Raw genomic sequence first — 12857 nt, 5'->3', positions numbered from 1 at the left:
AGTATGCTTCTTGCGTGGAGGAGCGTGAAGGCTGCCTGTACGGGATAGTATAACTCTTGGAAGATCTGGCAGGTTTTCCTCTGGATAAACGAAAGCCATTGGTGCTGTAAGGAATCGTCTCCATGTCAGACTTTATTGTTTGCAGAGACTCATCGACTGCCTTGCCAAGGAGGATTTCCCAGCCAGACAACAAATCCAGCAATTTAGCCTGAACGTCTTGGCGTAAGTTTGTTGCCTTCAACCAACCATGCTGACGCAGGGACACCTAATTCCCCATCTGGTGGAAACCTGTGTCCAATGCCAGTGTGATGCCGTGGTCTGAGGCCACTTCCCCTTCTTGAAAATGTTCTAGTGCCTGGTGGTATGGTTTGATGGGAGGGGAAAAAACGAGTGGACAGTAGCGGTGACCTTGTTCTTCAAACAAATTGGCCTTGTACAGGAGTTCAAAACAAGCTCTGGAGCCAAAAAGCCAACAACAACGGATGCAGGAACAAGATGAAGCTTACACTCTAATCCTCCCACACTAGGAACTTAATTTTGGAGGGACTTGGAGGGATGAACTTACTTGTCGCTCGTTTTTGTAAAAATAGTAAATTTGTATTACAATTAAATCAAAGAAAAAAAAATGTTCTAGTGCCTCAACCTTCTTGTTCTCGGGCAGGAAGTCTGGGATCTGACCCAGCTTGTACCATAGTTCCCTGTCATATTGGGTCAAAATGGCTAGGGTTTTAGCGGCTTCGATGTTAGAGGATGTTATATAAATTATCCTCTTGCCCATTGCATCCAGCCTCTTCCCCTCCCAGGTACCATGGCTGCAGAATATGGATTTGCTGAGCGCTTGTTGGCTGCGGCCGAGACCACTGAGTCAGGCGAGTGCTGAGACCTTAAGAACCTGGGCGCTGAATCTGGTACCCTGTACTTTTTCTCCAATCTGTCACGCTTGGGCAGTGCCATACTTGGGTTCTTTATTAGCGCTAGGCCTTCCTCCCAGATGTCGTCCAGGAAGGGAGCGGACATGATGGTCTTTCTTCTTGACTCGCACCGCTGGTACAGGAAACCCTCCTTAGTTTCCTTGGGAACCAACTGAAACAGCTCAGAGGCCCTTGACATCATGGAATGAAAGGATCCAACTTCGTCCAGTGGGGAAGCCCTATGGGGCTCGTTCACGTGTGCTGTTTCTTTGTCAGCCGGGACAAAGTCGTCGCCCTCGTCGATGCCCGTAGCTGTCGTCGTCGTGTCTGTGTCTGGCGCTGGGGCTCTGGGTGGGGTCGTGGCGCAATGAGGTGGTGGTTGTGGAGGGGTCGGATAATGCAGACGACCAGCGCCCCCCTTCTCTTCCTGCCGGGCAGGCTCAACCTGAAAGGTTCTTGAGGGTCCTGTGGAGGCATTGGCCCCGGTGCCAGGGGCATCCTCTGCTGGATTTCTGTGATCAGTGTGTGTGTGCAGAGTCGTTAAAATATCAAGCGACAGCTTTAGGGGTGAAAGGAGCTATTGGTGTAAGGTCTGCACTGATGCATCTTCTCTTGCGAGCAGGGGACTAAGATCCACCGGCCCCAAATCCTCCCCCTTTGTGATCTGGCTAGTAATCGTCTGGCAGATTATCGTCTCCCTCGTCAGTACTTGAGTAAATCTGCTACGGTCTATCAGCAGTAGCCCGTGGGTCCACATACTGAAGAGGTTCCACCAATGGGGGGCCTTCTCCCCCTCACTCCCAGGAGGATGCTGGGTCGTTGTGGTTGCCGCGTCATTCCCCGACCCCGGAGTGGTTGCTGCATTTGTCGCAGCCTTCGTAGCTGTATCTCGCCTTAGGGTTAAGGACACCCATGGGGTGGTCGGGGCAGCCACGTCCTTCGCGGGCCCACTCTCCTTCAACACTGTCGTGGTAGATGTTGTCGATGTGCCCGTCAATAGCTTAGTTGATGGCGCCACCGTTGACTCAGTTAACCTGACAGGATGCGAGATCTTAGTTAGCTTTGACGAGTGCTCTCCGGACTTGTCCCTCGTCGTTTTATTCGCTGACACACACAGTTTAGACAGGGTTAGAGAGTTTCTCTTAGAAGAGGTCCCCTTCGATGGCAGGCTCACCGTAGAGGCTGATGGTGATGGTGAATGCCTTCTGCCCCACTTGGGACCCACATCAGTGGCAAACCCAACAGAGCTAGCGTCGCAGAGCTTGTCCTTCTCTTGGACCCCAGTGAGCATGGCATCCTCAAAGGATCTCAACCTCCTCCCGAAATACGTTCCTGAATCCACACTTTGCGCATAGTTTGTAGAGGCTTCTGCCTTCCTTCTTCTCCTCAGACATGGCTGAAAGGCCGGGTCTTCTCCAAACTTCGATAACGATCCAACGGTGGATGAAGATCTTCACCGGTAGCGGATCCCCGCTGCCATTCTCTGTCCTTCGTCGGAGATGAACAAGCAAAAATCGGTCAAAATGTTTAACTTTTTATGAGAAGAAAAATACAAAATCGGCAACTTGAGGGCTCCCAACAATGAAGTGTGCGGTAAAAAATCTGAAGATGGCCACCAGGGGTGGAGCTTAGGGAGAGTACTATCATTGGATGGGGGCCGTATGACCCAGAGGACAATGATTGGTTTAGAGAAGAAATATAGTTTTAAAGTGAAAGTAAATCTGTTTTTTCATTTTTTAACAAAGGATTCCCAGCCTGATGACGGGGAATATTCATGAGCATTTGAATCCATGCCAGACCCCATACTGGAGAAATTATATATGGGATACATTACTCACCGTAATCGTATTTCTGATGCTTGTATCTGCTTAGATTCACATTCTGTGCATAGGCCGACATCTAGTGGAAGCTGCAGAGTATTACAGTTGTTGTTTCCGAAATTTCGAAAAGGGACGTCGACAGGGCGTGCCAGTAATACTATCCTTAGTGTGATGTCCACTGTACCCATGGTCTTTCACGCGTCGGGTTCCCACAGATTGTTTTGTTTCTGATATGAGGTAGCATGAAGTGTATAGTGAGTACAGGTGTATCCAAGCAGATATGTATCAGACACGCTTGTAAAGCATCCATGCATCTTCTCTCCAAGGGGAGGAAGGGTGGGCGCTTGTGAATCTAAGTAGATACAAGCATCAGAAATACGATTACAGTGAGTAATGTATCCCTTATGGGGCTTGTGGAATCTGCTTAGATCACATGCTGCGCATAGATTAGCGAGCAGTGTTAGGAGAAGGTGGTGGGTTGTGATAAGGTTCATTAGCAAACAGATGTTTTAGAACCGCTTGTCCCACCTGTGTGTCAATGCAGTAGTGCTGAGTGAAAGTGTGTAATGAGCTCCATGTAGCTGCTTTGTCAGAGTGGCTCCTGTGCTCCTTGTGGAGTGAGCTCTTGGCATGAAAGGCAGTGTCTTGTTTGATAAAGAATAGCACAGTTGTATACATCTGACTATCTATCTGGAGATGGCATTCTTGGAAATGCGGTCTCCTTCTCTGACTGGTGCTACTGAGACAAACAGTTGGTCTGTTTTCCTTAGCAGTCTGGTCTTGTTTACATAGTAAAGGACCGGCCTCCTTGCATCTAGTGTGTGGAGTTTTACCTCAGCTGAGCTGGTGGGATTCTGGAAGAAAGCCAGTAGCTCAATGGACTGGTTTACGTGAAATTTTGTGATTAACTTAGGTGAGAACGTAGGGTGAGTCTATAAAACCAGTTTGTCCTTGTGTATGATAAAGAAAGGATCCTGCACTGGCAATGCTTGTAATTCACTAACTCTTCTTATGGAAGTGATAGCCACTAAGAAGGTAGTCTTGTAAGTCAGGTGCTTTAGACAGGTCTTGTGCATAGGCTCGAAAGGGTCCCCCATGAGCTTAGCGAGTACTACATTGAGATCCCATCCTGGCGGTGGGTTTGAAATGGGAGGGTGGAGTCTCTTTACTCCCTCCATGAAAGCTTTTATTACCAGCACTTTCCACTAGGATACTTTATTGTGGGAGGTGGTGTATGCCGATAAAGCCGCCAGGTGGATCTTTATAGAGTTGAATACAAACCCTGAAACTAGCAAGTGGCGCATATAATTTAGAATGTGCAATGGGGTACATTCTATGGGGTTTGTTTAGACTGCCACCAAACTACAAAACGCCTCCACTTGTCGAAATAACAGTGTCTAGTGTTAGGTTTTCGTGCCTCCTTGAGGATATCCATACAACTTTCTGCTAAGTTAAGATGTCCGAACTCTGTGACTTCAGGAGCCACGCTGCCAAGTTCATAGACTGTGATTGAGTGTGCACTGTTGTTCCGCTGTGTTGAGTGAGTAAATCGGTTTGACACGGGAGTTTGATGGGATCGCACATCGCCAGTTTGCGCAGATGTGGATACCACGGCTGTCTTGCCCACATAGGAGCAACTAGGATGATCGTCACTTGTTCCTTGTGAATCTTGTTGACCACCTTGTTCATGAGAGGAGTGGGTGGAAAAGCATAAGCATATCTCCCTGACCAGTTCATCCAAAGATCGTTCCCCCTGGAGCCCGGTTGTGGGAACCTTGACACGAAGTCTGGGCATTGCTTGTTTTCGCTCGTAGCGAACAAGTCTAGCGTGGGGTAAACACACTGAGAGAAGAGATGGTCTACGACCTCTGTGTCTAGTTGCCATTTCGTGTTACTCTGGTAGGGGATCTCCGCTTAGTGAGTCTGCTAGTGTATTGAGTTCCCCTGGAACATGTTGTGAGGATAGGAATATCTTATGTTTGAGTGCCCATTTCCAAAACTGTTGTGCTAGCTTTGACAGATTTTGAGAATGTGTTCCCCCCTGTTTGTTGATGTATAACATTACTGTGGTGCTGTCGGTGAGGACTTGTACTGACTGATTTGTTAGCTGCATTTCGAATGGCTGAAGGGCTTTGAATACTGACAGTAATTCTAGCAGTTTGATGTGGTTCTGCGCCATGGCAGGAGTCCACAGACCCTGAGCCGTGTGATGAAGGTGATGAGCCCCCCCCCCCACCCAGCATGCGAGGCATCTGTCATAACTATTGCTTGCACCACTGGATTGTGGAAGGGTTTGCCCCTTAACAGATTCTCCCTTGTCCACCAGCAAAGGTTTGTATCAGTGTTGGCGAAACAACCACTAGATCGCCCCACTGACCGCTTGCCTGAGACCACTGTTTTGTCAACCACTCCTGCATGAGGCGCAGGCATGCATGCAGTACCAGGTAAATGCAAGACCCCATCATGCCTAGCAAACGGAATAGGCCAAAATGACCGAATATAATTTACTAACCTTACAAAAACACCTAAAACACATGCCACCATAACTCCGAATTACCAAAATTTCGAACTACCAAAAGTTTGAATTTTTGGTGGTATGTGTTTCGGTGGGGTCGGTAAATTAAAAAAAAGAAATAAAGGCTGCAGAGGTGTCCCCCGCAACACCCGGCAGCTCACCTGAGCGAAAAAAAAAGCTCACTATATTATACAGTTTAGTAGGCAGGGGTGAAAGGGAACAGGCACTGCAGGGACACAGCGCATCAGAAGCAAAGGTAAGTAGGGGGTGGGGGTGTGAGTGAGGGTATGTTGGGGGTGTGAGTGAGGGTATGTGTTGGAATCTGTGTGATTTTCACGGGATGACTGCATGGGAAATGTACAAACATTTTTGTGTTGCGTACATTTCCCATGCGATCATTTCCATTGCAAGAATTTTCTGTGCACTGGAAACATTGAAATATGAAAATAAGCATCTTTCATATCCAATGTTGCCATGTAGTCCCCCCGCTTTAGCAGAGAGATTACTTCTTGTAGCGTAGTCATGTAGAATTTTTGTAGCTTAACATATTTGTTTGCAGGGCGTAGGTCTAATGCTGGCCGCATTTTAGATCTGTTTTTGGCACAAGGAAGTAGGCAGAATGAATACCCTTGTTTACCTGGCTCGCCGGGACGACTTGTATGGCTTCATTTTGGAGCAGCGGGGCCATTTCCTTGAGAAGGATGCGTTCTTCCTTAGAGTGTGTCTTTTGGCGTGGGGGATGGTTTTGGTGTCGCTGGATTAGTTCTACACAATAACCGCCCGCCACGGGGATAGCACCCATTTGTCTGAGGTATTCCCCTCCATGATTACTGGAGAGCCATGGGAGGGCACCTGAAGCGGGCAGTCACTGTTTTGGAGGTGTTGCTCCACCTCTTGAAGTGGAGGACCTGCCCCGACCGCAAGATCTGTGCTGTCCTCTCTGGTATCCCTGTGAGGCTTGGCCCTGATTGCTACCCCAGGATGACCCTTGATTTTGACCATACCCTGAACCCCTCTGGGAATTGCGTCCTCTAAAGTGACGAAAATTACTATTCCCTCTTTGGCCTAAGGGTTTATCTGTAAATTGTCCCAAGGACTTCAAACTATTGTATTCTTCTTTTGCGGATTTTAGGGTGTCCTCAAATGCTTTCCCAAAGAGTTTGTTGGGCTCAACAGGCATATTGCGCAGCGTTGCTCGAGTCTCCTCTTTAAAGCCGGATTGGCGGCTCCAAGCATGGCGCTTAATAATGGTCCCTTCCACCATTACTCTTCCCGCATTGTCTGCAGCGTCTAAATTGTTCTTTAAAATGCAGCTTGACACTGCTCCTCACTCTGCTGCTAATTGTGCCAATTGTGTTTTAAGTGGTTCAGGGGCGGATGATAGTAGTGCGGTCACCTCGTCCCACTTATGATAGTTATAGCTAGCTAAGAGAGTTGTATTGTTAGCTATTCTCGCTTGAAAGGCAGCGGAAGTGGCCACCTTCCTGCCCATGGAGAATAGGTGTTTGCTCTCCTTGTCAGGTGGTACCTCAGAGGAGGCTAATTGTGTCCCTACTCTCTTTCTTGTTGTAGTCCCTACAAGAGAGTCTGGTTTAAGCTGTCCCCTAATATAGAGTGGGTTTGAGGGGGCTGGGCAGAAGAGTTTTTCTATGCATGGGTTAACTGCCCACGTTTGATTTGGCGTTTCCAGAGAGGGCTGGAGTCTCCTCTGGACGGATTGCAGGATGGGAATAAATTGCGTAACTGCTTTTTTATCTCCCAGAATATCCTCAACAAAGTCTTTGTTATGCTGAGTCTCTTGTGTCTTGATCTGAAAGTGGTCAGCCGCCTTAATGAGCGTGTCACTTAGAAGGGGCTGGTTGTCTATAGGCGAATCTGCCACAGGGGGCTCTTGGGTGACGGAAGAGGCTATATTGTACATTTGTGGCTCTTCGTCATTGTCACCATAGTCTTGTTCTGTGCCCTCTTGATCTTTATAGGTATCTACAGAATCATCATCATCATAGTCTGTGTCAGACAGCAATGTAGGGCGGTTCCCCCTGGGATGGAATAGCCAGGGTATCTGGACGAGATCTTTTAGCAGGAGGCTGAATAGCAGGTGCATTTGCAGTGGCTTGAGAGCCAGAGGCAGCTGTAGTAGGAGGAGCGTTTTGGATGCTTCGGAAAGCTTCAGAGTAAAAAAAAAGATAATCCCAATAAAGGTCATCCTTCTCATAACCCTATCTATGTCTTCGCATGATTCATCTGCTTAGATTCACATGCTATGCATAGGCCGACATCTAGTAGAAGCTGCAGAGTATTACAGTTGTTTTTCGAAACTCGAAAATTGGTGGCGAAATAGGGCGTGCCAGTAATACTATCCCTATTGTGACGTCCCCTGTACCCATGATCCCTCATGCGTGTGGGTCCCTCAGATTGTATTCTTTCTGACATGAGGTAGCATGAGGCGTAGTGTGAATACAGAGTTCCTAAACAGATACAAGCTCAAGTAAACATCTATACACCTTCTCTCAGGGGAGGACCACTTGCCTGAGACCATTGTTTCAACCAACCATTCCGGCATTGGTTGCATGCGCAGGTGCGCTTGGGGGATGAGGTAAATGCATTGCCATCATACCCAGCAGGCGCATTGCTTTGCATACGCTTATCCGGAGACCGGCTTGATACTGGGGTATCTGCTGAAGCATATTTTGCACTCTTTCCATGGATGGGTAGGCTAAGCCTGTCTTTGTATCTAATACAGCTCCTAGGAACTGTTTTTATGTGTTTGGTTTTCGACTCGACTTTTTCTCATTTATTGAGAAGCCCAATTGGAAGAGAAGGTCTATTGTCCTTTGCGTGTTTACTTTGCAAAGATGGTAGTTTTCTCCCGTGATCAGCCAGTCGTCTAGTTAGGGGTACACTGGGATTGATACCCTGCGTAGGTGCGCTGCCACCATTGCCAGTACCTTGGTCAACACCCTTGGAGCCGAGGCTATCCCAAAGGGCAGCACCTTGAACTGATACCGATGATCTGTTACTTTGAATCGCAATAATCTTCTGTGCACTGGGAACATTGAGATATGAAAATAGGCATCTTTCATGTCCAATGTTGCCATGTAATTCCCCTGTTTTAACAGAGGGATTACTCCTTGTAGCGTTGCCATGCGAAATTTTTGTGGTTTTACAAACTTGTTTGCAGGGCGCAGGTCTAGTTCCGGGCGCATGGTCAGATCTTTCTTTGGAAGAAGGAAGTACGTTGAATACATACCCTTGTTTACCTCTTTGTGTGGCACAACCTCGATGGTGTCCTTGAGGAGTAGAGCTTTCACCTCTTCTAGCAGGATACGTTCTTCCTGCGATGGTCTCTTTTGGCGCGGGGGAAGGTTTGACGGTCTTCCTTGAAGCTATATCCAATAACCCCCTGTCACAGTTGACAACACCCATTTGTCCGATGTTATACCCTCCCATACGTGGGTGTAAAAGGATATTCGTCCCCTGACTGTGGAGGACTGGGAGGGGACCCGTAGCGGGGCGTCATTGCTTAGAAGATGTCCCTCCACCTCTGGTGGGGGAGCCTCTCCCTCTTCCGCGGGCCTTGCGTTGACCTCTGGGGTAACCCTGGGTGGCTTGTTGATTGGTATTCCAAGAGGAACCTTGATTTTGGTTGTATCATGTTCCTCTTTGCGCGCTTTGGCCCGAAATGGACGAAAATTACTACCACCACTTTGGCCTGGTTGTTTATTAGTCAGTTGGCCAAGGGACTTGAGGGTCTCATATTCGTCCTTGGGGAACTTGGGGGCTTCTTCAACTGCTTTCTCAAATAATACATTCTGCTCAACTGGCACATTTAGTAGGGTAGCCTGCGTCTCCAGTTTAAAGCCTGACTGCCTAAGCCAGGCACAGCGTTTTAAAATGGTGGCTTCTGCAATAACACGTCCAGTGTTGTCAGCAGAGTCAAAGTTATTTTTTAGGAGGATGCCTGATGTAGCTCTGCCTTCGGCAACCAGAAGGGAGAGTTTGGCTTTTAGTGCTGACTCTGCCAGGGCATTTACCTCATCCCACTTTGTGCAGTCCTAGCTGGACAACAAAGTGGAATTGTTTGCTATATGCGCCTGGTATGCTGCAGAGGATGCCATCTTCCTACCCATAGCATATCATTCTTTGCTCTCCTTGTCTGGAGGGGCTTCGGAGGAGGTGTACCAGCTCTCTTGCGGGTGGTGGTAATCACCAGAGAGTCAGGTCGAAGTTGTCTCCTTATATATAAGGGGTCGGATGGTGCTCGATCCTAGGGTTCACTGCCCTGGTATCATTTGGTAGTTCTAGGTAAGTTGAATCCTTGTTTGGACTGACTTTAGCAGGGGGATAAATTGGGTTGCCGGTTTTTTATCGCCCAACATATTCTCTGCAAAATCCTTGTCCTCCTGGGCCTCTTGTGTTCCGATGCCGAAATGCTCTGCAGCCCTTATGAGTATATCATTGAATAATGGCTGTTTATCCACAGGGGAGTCTGGTAAAAGAGGGTCGTGCGGGGCTGGAGAGTCCATCGCGAAAACCACAGAGTCGGTGTCCTCTTTGTCTTGATCGCCTTCTCCCCCGGCGTCGTAACCCTCGATGTCGCCATCATAGGGTTCCCCTTCGTCTAAGTATTCATCCTCCCCTACATCCTGGTCGTAAAGGTCGTAGGTAAGGCAAGGAGTTTTGTGTGGAGGTTCAGCAGCCAATTCTACTGGGGGAAGAGATCTCTTTATATATGGTGCAGCCGTTGTCTGAGATTGAGAGGCTGTAGGTGTTGTGTTTGAACCAGACGCCTGTGTAGTGGGAGGCGTGGAGGCCAAGTTGTCTAGAACATGACAATGTTTTTCAAAGAAATTTGCTAAGCAGCTCATGCGGCTCATAACCCTGTCAATATCCTGTGCAGACCATCTGGCTGAACTGGGTATAAACCCCAGGTCGGAGGGGGCTAAAGTGGGGGTAATGGGTGTATGTTCCTCTTCCTCATCAAGACTGATAGAGTCAGGTTGATGTGTCTGATCAGACTCTACTATAGTGTCCTGTAGGGGCATACTCTTATGTTGGCTAGAGGGTTGCTCCCTAGACTTCTCCTTGCTAAGTGAGTCCCTCTCTCTAGAGGAACTGGAACTGCCTCTCTCCTTATGGTCCCTGCTCTTAGATGATTTTTTGGAGCTCGGGGTCGAAGAGGGGGTACTGGAGGACTCCTTGGGCTTGTGCCCGGGTGTAGGCCGAACTTCGACCGCAGGTATGGCTTGCGCGGCATCTTTCGCAGTCGCCGACCCGGTCGGGGGAGTTTTGAGTCAGGTGACCTTTGTCTTGTCAGGCTGGTCATGCGGCGGACGTTCGGAGCGCCCAGAGGATGTCTGATCAGAAGATCTGCCCTTCACCAACGACTCTCGGTGTGCGACCATACTCGCATCGCCGTGGGGCGTGTGTTTGTGGGGGAGTGTGGTGCCCTTGCCGCCGGGTGTCTTCCCTGTAACAGGACCGCTGCACTGTCTGCTAGGGTCAGGGGCTGGCACTAGGGAACTTGGAGGTTCCCCGTCACCCTCACCGCCCGAAAGGACGACGTCACTACCGTTGTTGGATGTCTCCTCGACGTCCATGGAGGCTTCGGACTGCATGGCGTGATGGGCCCAACGTTTAGTTCGCCTGTCTTTAAGGGTTTTTGGTGGGAGAAGCTTACAAGCCCGACAATGCACCTCGTCGTGGTCTCTATTCAAGCAGAGGTTACAGACCCTATGTTTGTCGACCCACGTAAACTTCCTATTGCAGGAGGGGCAGAACTTAAAGGGAGTACGCTCCATGATATATGTAGGCAGCTAGGCCAATATGGGAAAGGGTGGGAATATACATGTTTATGACCACCCCCCACTCTCCCTACTGTAAGGCCGAGGCAAAAATGGCCTTCCAAGGCTGAGTGGCGCCGTCAAAGTCCCTGTCCGACTGTCAGTTTCGATGTCTTATTCAGTCTTTACCGCGTCGAGACACGCTGTCGGCAAAGGACAGGAAGAAACACTAACTTAATTAATAAAGTTCAACGGCGTACACTGAAAATAGACTCTGCTTATATTTTACGACCGCTCACGATGGTGGAAAAAAACAATCTGAGGGACCCACACGTGTGAGGGATCATGGGTACAGGGGATGTCACAATAGGGATAGCATTACTGGCACGCCCTATTTCAACGCCAATTTTCGAGTTTCGAAAAACAACTGTAATACTCTGCAGCTTCCACTAGATGTCGGCCTATGCAGAGCAAGTGATATAAACAGATCACACAAGCATCAGAAATATATATATGCATATATATATGAGACAACTTTCTTCCGGATATACACAGATGTCCATGCAAGTCTGTAGGAAAATAATTGTCTTAAGGCAATCCACACATTTAGGAAAGGATGTAGTTTAATTATTTCTAGCCATCATGAGTCACATCAACATGGCAGGAGTACAAGAACTCCTGAAACAACTGCAACGCGTTCCACCCCTGCCGGGACTTCGTCAGGCTGATATTGATTAAGAATTCACAAGCATTTCATCTTTATAAAAACATTGTGATGTCTGGGTGCATCACAGAAAATCAAACACAGAAAGAGGACTGTTTCTACTTACTGGTATAGACACTAAAGCGGACGTAAAAGGTGAGTGCCAGTTGCTAACAATTGTACTACCAAGTACATAAACCAGTAATGCATAAAACAAGAAATCCAGTCCATTGTGATGCAACCAGATTTTCACTTCTCATAATCAATTACTTATTCTTTAATGTGCAAAATAATGCAATAATGCGCCACTGGAGCTGCCTACACTACGAGCGACGCTACAATCAGACTCATCTTTTCCTCGCCAGCAACCAATTTTAATCATATGGTGAGAGCGCAGATCGTATTAATTCCGGCTAACAGAATTTTATCTTCATTTCCTCTGATGCTCGACATGCCTTCGGCCCGCATTGTCCCCACTACCGCCTGATGTCAAAATGGCAGGCGCTTCGCGGCACCACGAGGCTTTTGCCAGTTGCTAAGCAACTGGGCCTCTTGTGTACCAATCCCATTCGCCGGCAGGCGGAAGCGAGCCTGCGGATGAAGGCCCTGTTTGTCCCTAACATTACAGTGTTATCTATTTACCCAGCTTCAGGTATGTGTACCCATCCACTGCATTCTACGGAAATACACCCAAATAGACATCTGCCCTCTGACCCTGCTTCACCCACGTATTACTTACTCTTGCCAAAAGCACACCTCGATATTTACCTGTATCCCCGAGCCCTCCTAATCCGGTCCTTCTAGTCTGAAAGACTGTAAAACTGATCAGATACAATCTGTCAATACAAGTATACGGCCAACGCCAATCACTTTCATTCTATACGCAGATGTTCTGCCACAGCTGTTCGACCGAGTACCATCCTTGGACCCCAACATCCCCACCAACTTTAGACCAATTACTACAGTCCCTTTTTAACTAAAGATTATCAACAAAGCTGCCTACAATCAAATACAATCATACCTCGAGACTAATACGCTTCTAGGACTCCGCCAATCTGGCTTCAGACCCCAGCACGGCACAGAATTAGCTTGATTGATCTGAAGATACAGATTGACGATCTGAGA

General features: G+C 48.1%; 1 protein-coding gene across 2 annotated transcripts in view; it reads right to left on the bottom strand.

The window, feature by feature from the left end:
- Nucleotides 1–12857, bottom strand: part of LOC138566630 (acylamino-acid-releasing enzyme-like) — a 1701869-nt gene that overhangs the window by 327986 nt on the left and 1361026 nt on the right. The gene's annotated exons all lie outside the window — the stretch shown is intronic.

This window comes from Ambystoma mexicanum, chromosome 2p, assembly GCF_040938575.1.
Source record: "Ambystoma mexicanum isolate Mex_15411 chromosome 2p, UKY_AmexF1_1, whole genome shotgun sequence".
NCBI classification, from domain to species: domain Eukaryota; kingdom Metazoa; phylum Chordata; class Amphibia; order Caudata; family Ambystomatidae; genus Ambystoma; species Ambystoma mexicanum.
Note: the sequence above shows the minus strand (reverse complement) of the source record. Positions and strands in the feature narration are given on the sequence as shown.